The sequence below is a fragment of the Oryctolagus cuniculus genome, chromosome 9, assembly GCF_051225735.1.
Source record: "Oryctolagus cuniculus isolate XC-2025 breed Fujian yellow rabbit chromosome 9, ASM5122573v1, whole genome shotgun sequence".
Taxonomy (NCBI): Eukaryota; Metazoa; Chordata; class Mammalia; order Lagomorpha; family Leporidae; genus Oryctolagus; species Oryctolagus cuniculus.
Genome location: NC_142875.1, coordinates 33,443,731 through 33,449,823, shown reverse-complemented (window position 1 = coordinate 33,449,823; position 6,093 = coordinate 33,443,731). Strand labels below are relative to the sequence as shown.

The 6,093-nt window shown below is 46.6% G+C and overlaps 1 pseudogene; it reads left to right on the top strand.

Moving 5' to 3' along the window:
• Positions 1-311: 311 nt before the first annotated feature.
• On the top strand, positions 312-5,638 carry LOC100350998 (lysophospholipid acyltransferase LPCAT4-like; annotated as a pseudogene).
• Positions 5,639-6,093: the final 455 nt, after the last annotated feature.

The following is a 6,093-nucleotide window of genomic DNA, read 5'->3' as shown; positions in this document are numbered from 1 at the left end:
CCGAAAGGTGACCACTTCTTGCTGCAAATACAGCATCTGTATGCAATAATGTGTTGCAGCACAGTACACTGGAAGTCATCTGTGACGTGAGACCAGGACCCCTCTGAGCACTTTTAGCACGCTTTCTCCTAGAGTTAAGCTCACCAGATACTGGTTGTCCACGTCTGAAGCTGCATTTTAACTACTTTTTTGTCAAAGGGAATGTTTCTCTAAATTATGAAAAGTGTAGGAGATTAAATTTAGAATATCGGCTGCTGCAGAGCGGGGCCGCGGCCGGGGCTGGGACGCCCTCCCGCCTACCTGCTCCCGCCATGAGCCAGGGAAGCCCGGGGGACTGGGCCCCCATCGATGCCACCCCAGGGCCCCTGGAGCCCCCCAACATCTCTCCCGCCTCCAGAGGGCTAAGTTCTACCTCCTGGGGGGCACTGCTGGCCCCTATCCGAGTGCTTCTGGCCTTTATCGTCCTCTTTTTCCTCTGTAGCCAGTCTCACTGAGGAGCAGCTTCAGGAGCCAATCACAGGATGGAGGAAGGTCCTGTGCCACAACGGGGTGCTGGGCCTGAGCCGCCTCTGCTTCCTGCTGGGCTTCCTCTGGATTCGTGTTCGGGGCCAGCGGGCCTCTCCCCTTCAAGCCCCAGTCCTTGTGGCTGCCCCCATTCCACTTTGTTTGACCCCATTTTCCTACTGCCCTGTGACCTGCTCAAGGTCGTGTCCTGAGATGAGAACCTCTCTGTGCCTGCCATTGGAGCCATCCTCATCTCCCCGCATGACCCAGCTTCCCGGCGCAGAGTGGTGGAGGAGGTCCGAAGGCGTGCCACCTCCTGAGGCAAGTGGCCCCAGGAGCTCTTCTTTCCTGAGGGCACCTGTTCCAACAAGAAGGCTTTGCTTAAGTTCGTTCAAGCCAGGAGCTTTCAACCCTGGGGTGCCCGTGCAGCCTGTCCTCATCCGCTACCCCAACGGTCTGGACACCACCAGCTGGCCCTGGCGTACTCAAAGTCCTCTGGCTCACAGCCTCTCAGCCCTGCAGCATCGCGGATGTGGAGTTCCTCCCTGTGTATCACCCCAGCCCGGAGGAGAGCAGGGACCCCACCCTCTATGCTAACAATGTCCAGAGGGTCATGACACAGGCCCTGGGCATTCCTGCCACAGAGTGTGAGTTTGTAGGGAGCTTGCCTGTGATTGTGGTGGGCCTGCTGAAGGTGGTGTTGGAGCCGCAGCTCTGGGAACTGGGAAAGGTGCTTCAGAAGGCTGGGTTGTCCCCAGGCTGTGTGGACGCTGGGGCAGAGCCAGGCCGGAGTCGAATGATCAGCCAGGAAGAGTTTGCCAGGCAGCTGTGGCTCTCTGATCCTCAGACGGTGGCTGGTGCCTTTAGCTACTTCCAGCAGGATGCCCAGGGTTTGGTGGAGTTCCACGATGTGGCACTCTTCACTAGCAGCTCTAGATGGGGGCAGGAGCCTGGAGGAGCTGACCCGCCTGACCTTTGAGCACTTCACTGAGGAGCAGGCAGAGGGGTCTGGCCACGTACTGTACAAAGACGGATTTAGCACCATCCTGCACCTGCTGCTGGGTTCACCCCACCTTGCTGCCACGACTTAGCATGCTGAGCTGTGCCAGGCAGGACCCAGCCAAGGCCTCTCCCTCTGTCAATTCTAAAACTTCTCCCTCCAAGGTGGGAGGCAAGATGGCGGAATAGGAAGGGAGCACACTGATAGTCCGGGGAGAGATAGTTTAATAAAAGTGGAGATACTGCAGGTTCAAGGAAGAGTAGGGGAGGAAACAGCAGAAGAAACTCTTCCAGAACGCGTGATTCACAGCGGACCTGTGTGGAGAGCGTGGGAGCCCACAGTTCGGGACACCAGCGGCAGACTCAACACACCAGCGCTGGAACGCAAGGTGAGCCGAACCTCAATAGCCTGAGACACCGGCAGGCAAGTGGAGAGAGGAGACTAGAGGGAACGACCCCCGGGGGGGGAAAGTTCACCAGGCTAACTGGAAGAGAGAGAGAGAGAGAAAAAAAAAAGGTGACTGGTACGGACACGGGTTTCTCTCTCTCCGCTCACCTCTCAAGGGCGAGCAAGACAAAGAGCAGGCGCCATCTTGGACATACGTCATAAGCAGAGCGACCTCAGGTCTGCACCGGCCCTGAGCCTAGCAGAAAAACCTGACTCTGGGCGGGGCGAATTAACAGGAGATTAGGACCTAGTAAATTTGTGGTGCTACTGAACTGAGACTGTGAAAAAAGAGACGGTGGGGGAGAGAACTCAGGGAATTCACCTGAGTACTCTCCAGAGACGCTACAATTCTGTAACTTTGGCAACCCAGTGGGAGTCTGAAGGAGAATTTGAACCCACTCTGAGGGCCAAACAGATTCCCTGTGTGGTCCTTGGGAAAGAGCTTCCGATCTCTGGCTCCTGTGGGTATATCATTTGCCTGCTAACTACCTCCAACTTCATTCAGCTGTGCGGAATTACTTCCCTTTTGAATCAAAAAAAGAAAGAGAGAGAGAGAGAGATTTACCACGCCTAACCTGGGAGTGTCACCTTTGGCACACCAAACAGAGCTCTCAGGCCACACCCATCTCAAGCCCTAAGGCTCCATCAAAAACAGATAGCCCACTTAATCTAGAGTCATAGGATAACAAGAAAAAGCACCACAGTGAAGAAACCAAACATCTCCAATATGCCAAATAACAAACGCAAAAACCGAGGTAATAAAAACAAGGAAGTCACCATGACGCCCTCAAATGAAAAAGACACCCCAATTCAAGATTATGAAAATGATGACATAGAAGAAATGCAAGAAGCAGATCTCAAAAAATTGATAAGAACATTAAGAAGTTCTCAAAAACAAATTCTTGAACTACATAAAGCCTTAATGGACAAGATAGAAAATCTCTCTCGTGAAAATGAAATATTAAGGAGGAATCAAAATGAAACGAAACAATTAGTACAACAGGAAACTGGGATAGTGACTGAAGTGAAGAATTCAATAGATCAAATGAAAAACACAATAGAGAGCCTTACAAACAGAATGTGTGAAGCAGAAGAGAGAATATCGGACTTAGAAGAGAGAGAACAGGAAAGGATACAGTCAGATCAAAGAAAAGAAGAGGAAATTAGAAATCTAAAACATATTGTCAGGAATCTTCAGGATACTATTAAAAAAACCAACATTCGGGTTCTAGGAGTTCCTGAAAGCATGGAGAGGGAGAAAGGATTAGAAGGCCTTTTTAGTGAGATATTAGCAGAAAATTTCCCAGGTTTGGAGAAGGACAGAGAAATCCTAGTACAGGAAGCTCACAGAACCCCTAATAAACACGACCAAAAGAGATCCTCACCACGACACATGGTAATTAAACTCTCCACAGTGAAACATAAAGAAAAGATCCTAAAATGTGCAAGAGAGAAACGTCAGATTACTCTCAGAGGATCGCCAATCAGATTCACTGCTGACTTCTCATCAGAAACTCTACAAGCTAGAAGGGAATGGCGAGATATAGCTCAGGTACTAAGAGAGAACAACTGCCAGCCCAGAATATTATATCCTGCAAAGCTCTCATTTGTGAATGAAGGTGAAATAAAGACTTTTCATAGCAAACAGAAATTGAAAGAATTTGTTGCCACTCGTCCAGCCCTGAAACAGATGCTTAAAGATGTGTTACACACAGAAACACGGTCATCAGTATGAAAGAAGATAAAGGAAGGAAACCTCACAGCAAAAGATCACAGGGAATTCAAAGCATATATTAGAACATATCTTTGGCAAATGGCAGGGCAAAGTTACCACTTTTCATTAGTCACATTGAACGTTAATGGCCTGAACTGTCCAGTTAAAAGACACCGATTGGGATTTGCTTTTTAACCTGATGCAATTTTAAATGATGCTTAATTTTGTTTTTAAATTTCAAATCCTAGCTCTTACCCATACATGGAACAACAATTAAATTGTACATGTAATTCGCCACTTTGCTACACTAACATTGTTCCAGGGGTACTTATGATGTACTTTTGAATTTTCTATACATGCAATAATGACATTTGCTAGCAGTTTTATGTCTTCCTTCGCAATATGTATGCATTTTGTATCCTTTCTTTGTGTTACTGCACTGTCTAGTAATTCCACCATAATATTGAAAAGTAGTGGTGAGAAAAAGACACTTCCCCCTTTCCCCAACTTAAGGGAAAACTGTCCAATTTCACTATTAAAGCTGGTTTTGGTAGATATTCTTTATCTAGATGAGGAATTTCTCTTCTGTTCCTTGTTTGCTCAGTTTTTTTATGCCAAATATCTTCCACAAAAGTTGATGTAATCATTTAACATTTTTGCAGTTTGTGTAGTATGTCCAATTTATTGATTTTTTTTAAATGCTGACAGCCTTGCTTACGTGGGATAAATACCACTTGCTTGTACTACATAAAATTGTTGGATTTTACCTATTATTAAAAAAAAAAGATTTCTAAAGGCAACCCAGAGGAATCCTTAATCCAGTTCTTCATTAGAAGAGATGTGCAATTCGGGACATGCTCAAGCTGACTTACCTCAAACGGTAGAGTTAGAAACATACCAGGGGATTCCAATTCAATCCCATCAAGGTGGCATGTACCAATGCCATCTCACTAGTCCCAGTGATCAATTTCTGTGCACAATTGATCATATTGATAGGACTAAGAACCAAAGGGATCACATAAACAAGAATAGTGTCTGCAAATACTAGCTGATAGAATCAAAAAGGGAGAGAATGATCCAACATGGGAAGTGAGATACACAGCAGACCCATAGAATGGCGGATGTCCTAAACAGCACTCTGGCCTCAGAATCAGCCCTTAAGGCATGCGGATCCAGCTGAAAAGCCCATGAGAGTATTTCAGGCATGGAAAGCCAAGACACTCTGGGGAAAAAAAAATGAAAGATCTCCACAAGTGAGATCCCAGTGGAAAGAACGGGTCATCAAAGAAGGAGGTACCTTTCTCTGAAGGGAGGAGAGAACTTCCACTTTGACCATGGCCTTGTCTAAATATGATCAGAGTCAGTGAACTCAGGGGGCTTCCATAGCCTTGGAAACTCATGACAAGAGCCTAGGGTGATTACTGATGCCATAAATAGGAGTGTGAATTTGTAAAGTCAACAACAGGAGTCACTGTGTACTTACTCCTCATGTAGGATCTTTGTCCTTAGTGTGCTGTACATTGAGATTTAATGCTATAACTAGTACTCAAATAGTATTTTTCACTTTATGTTTCTGTGTGGGAGCAAACTGTTGAAATCTTTGCTTAATGTATGCTAAACTGATCTTCTGTATATAAAGAGAATCGAAAATGAATCTTGATGTGAATGGAAGGGGAAAGGAAGTGGGAAAGGGGAGGGTTGCGGGTGGGAGGGACGTTATGGGGGGCAAGCCATTGTAATCCATAAGCTGTACTTTGGAAATTTATATTCATTAAATAAAAGTTTAAAAAAAAAAAAAAAAAAAAAAAAACTTCTCCCTCCATGACCCACTCTATGGGAAGCTGTTCAGCACCTACCTGCGCCCCCCACACACCCCTCCAGGCACCTCCCAGATGCAACATGCCTCGTCCCCAGGCAGCCCCACTGCTCGGGCCAATGGCACTGTATAGGTGCCCAAGCAGAAGGGTGACTGAGCATCTCAGCCCCCACCCCTCCCTCCGTGCTCGCACCCAGTGCTGCACACTCAAGGCAGCGCCAGGGGCCTACCCTACGCCTCAACCCCGATTATGCTCCTGTTTGATTTTTGTTATTGCTGTTTGTTTGAAGTTGATTTTAATTTTTTGTTTGGGTTTTTTTGTAAGAAACTATTTTATATATAAATATAAATCCATATAAAAATAAATTTAGAATATCCTATATAGAAGGAAAGTTTCTGTATCAGTTTTTGGATATTTCAGAAAATGTGTGCCAATTTTCTTGAGTACTTCAGCAGGAAGCAAATATGTTACTGGTGTACATTTTTATTAATAGGACTTCAAGGCCAGCACCGCGGCTCATTAGGCTAATCCTCCGCCTTGCGGTGCCGGCACACCGGGTTCTAGTCCCGGTCGGGGCGCTGGATTCTGTCCCGGTTGCCCCTCTTCCAGGC